Source organism: Tenrec ecaudatus, chromosome 12 (genome assembly GCF_050624435.1).
Source record: "Tenrec ecaudatus isolate mTenEca1 chromosome 12, mTenEca1.hap1, whole genome shotgun sequence".
Taxonomy (NCBI): domain Eukaryota; kingdom Metazoa; phylum Chordata; class Mammalia; order Afrosoricida; family Tenrecidae; genus Tenrec; species Tenrec ecaudatus.
In genome coordinates this window covers 129366579-129369470 of record NC_134541.1, presented here as the reverse complement: position 1 = coordinate 129369470, position 2892 = coordinate 129366579, and positions in this window count along the sequence as shown.

Here is a 2892-nt window from a genome sequence, read left to right as displayed (position 1 = left end):
CCCAAACCTTTTTTTTTAATAAATAAAAAGCATTATTGAGATGTGATTTGCATATCAAAAACCCCCGCCGCTTTAAAGTGTCCAACATTGAGGTGTTTGGTGTAGTCACTGAGCTGTATAGCTCTCTATTGCACTAAAATATTTCCATCACCTCCTAATAAATGAGTAACCACTAACAGTTCCTCCTCATGTCACTCCCCCCTTAACCTTAGCAACCACTAGTCTACTTCCTTTCCCTATGGATGTGTCTATTCTGAATATCTCATATAAGCATCATACACATGTTACTTTTGTGTCTGCTTTACTTGACTTTGTTCATAATGTTATCAGTAATTTATTGCTTTTCATGACTAAATAACCTTCCATCGCATGGCTACCTCATATTTTGATTATCCTTTTGTCTGTTGATGGAAATATAAATGTTTATGCTTTTATATGCTACTGTATCCATACACTGGGTTAGGCAGGGTTCTTTAGAGAAACCAAACCAGGACGCTTAGGAAAAAATATATATATTGATAGGTTTATACAACACGAAGGAATATAACAGCTAATTAGTCCACACAGCAGTACAGAGGGCTCAGTTCAACTCACTTCCGTAGAACAGTTAATACACTGGAAGTCCTTCAACTCACGAGGGCTGCCAGATCCAAGGTTGAGGAAGCAGACAGCTGAGTCTTCCCTCTGGCAATGCAGGCAGTCCGGCCACAGGCAGCCAACAGCAGGGTGGGTCACCAACAGTCAGCGGCTCAGGAGCTTAGTGAAGCAAGCCCGGATGGGACATCAAACTTGAGCAATGCAAGACGACAGGATCCACCAGCCACAAGCTCAAGCGATGTACACACCAGCAGTGTGGCGAAGCAGGACCCAAAGGAGCCTCAAGCTCTAGCGACATGATTCACAGGTTGGCTGTCCCACAGGAAGTGTTGCTCACAAGTTGAGGCAGAGAACTAGCTAGGCAGCCACATGCTGGTCTGGATCACCAGAGAGCTAGAGAGAGAGGGGTGGGGCTCCCCAAGCCATTTATCTCTTTATGACCTGATCAATCCCACAGGTTCCTATTGGTCAGGCTGGCACAATAAACGTACCTATTACATTATATACGGTAATTGGTTTTTATCCATATGCTATGAGCATTGATGTACAGGCTTTTGTATCGACTATGGATGTTTTTACTGATCTTGGGTTTGTACCTAAGAGCGGAATTACAGGGTTATATAGTAACTCTTTGTTTAATGTTTGTGACCCTGCTTAATTATTTTCCAAAGTGGCTGCACCATCTCACATCCCATCATCAGCACAAAGGTTTCCCAGATCTCCACATCTTCCCCAATATTTGTGACTGTCTATCTTAATTTTTTATAATAGTCGTTCTAGTGGGTATACAGTGGTATATCGTGGTTTTGATTTGATTTTCCTTCATGGTAACCCAAGGAACCTTGGTGGCATCGTGGTTATTTGTTGGACTGCCAATCACAAAGTAAGTAGTTCGAAACCACCACCAGCTCCTCGGGAGAGAACGATGAAGCTTTCTACTGCTATCAAGTGCTACAGTCTCAGAAACCCACAGGGGAAGTTCTACTCTGTCCTATGGGGCTGCTAGGAATCAGCAGCAACCCCATGACAGTGAGTTTGGTTTGGGGGAATGGTAGCCCAAATATCAGACCCCTAGAGTGACTGAGCCTAATTAATAAGCATCCTGCTAGGCTTAAAAGAGATCACTTCCAAAGCAGGTGTGGGGGAAGAGGAGGTGAACTCACGACCACCAAGAAAAAAGACCTAGGAGTGGAGGACATCCTTTATTTTTTAAAGTCATTTTACTGGGGGCTCATACAGCTCTTATCACAATCCATATATCCGTCCATTGTGTCAAACACATTTGTACATATGTTGCCATCATCCTCCTCAAAACATTTTCTTTCTACTTGAGCTTTTGGTATCAGCTCCTCATTTTCCTCCTCCCTCCCCGTCCCCCCCACCTCATGAACCATTGATAATTTATAAATTATTGTTTTGTCATGTCTTACACTGAGGACATCCTTTAGACCTGAGTTCCTGTGCTTGAAACCTCCCAGACCTTGGAGAGAGGGAGAGAGAGAGAATGTGTGTGTGTGTGTGTGTGTGTGTGTGTGTGTGTGTGAGAGAGAGAGAGAGAGAGAGAGAGAGAGAGAGAGAGAGAGAAAGAGAGAGAGACAGAGACAGAGAGAGAGAGAGAGAGAGAGAGAGAGAGAGAGAGAGAGAGAGAGAGAGAACTGTAGCATGAAAGAGAGAGAGGATGGTGAGAAGCAGGGGCAGAGATACAGCAGCCCCAGAGGCAGCAGAATGAGGAGCTTGGTAGCCGAACGAGGAAGCTGAGAAAGCTCACGCAGGAGGCTTGCTGGCAGACTGGGTGCCTCTGTCCACTTGATGGAACTTGGCTTCCCGACCCATGGAGCTAAGAGTCCTAACAGTTGCCCAAGAAGGTCCCAAGCAGGGCCAGCAGCAGAGAGTGAGAAGCTGTCCTGATTAAGAACTACAATCTAAGTTGAACCCTGTTAAACCAAACAACCCACCACCCTGAAGTCGAGATCGACTCACAGCAACTTCATAAGGCAGGAGACTGTAAATCTTTGCAGGAGCAGAGAGCCCTAACCTCGTATCTGTGAGTCTGTGTGGTCATTGCATGGATGATTGAATCCAGCAGAGAAGTAGCCAGTGCCATGGGTGGGATGGTGGGGGTGAGAACTGGTAAAGAGGTCGAGGCGCAGAGGTAGTTCAGACCTTTGCCTCACTGGACTCTTCCTTGGGCTGTTGATCTTGTGTTGTTCCCCCCACCCACCCCCCTGTGATATCAAAGGAGGCCAGATGGTGCTGCTGCAGAGCCATTTTTAGAGGTTGTGGTTGTTACATCAC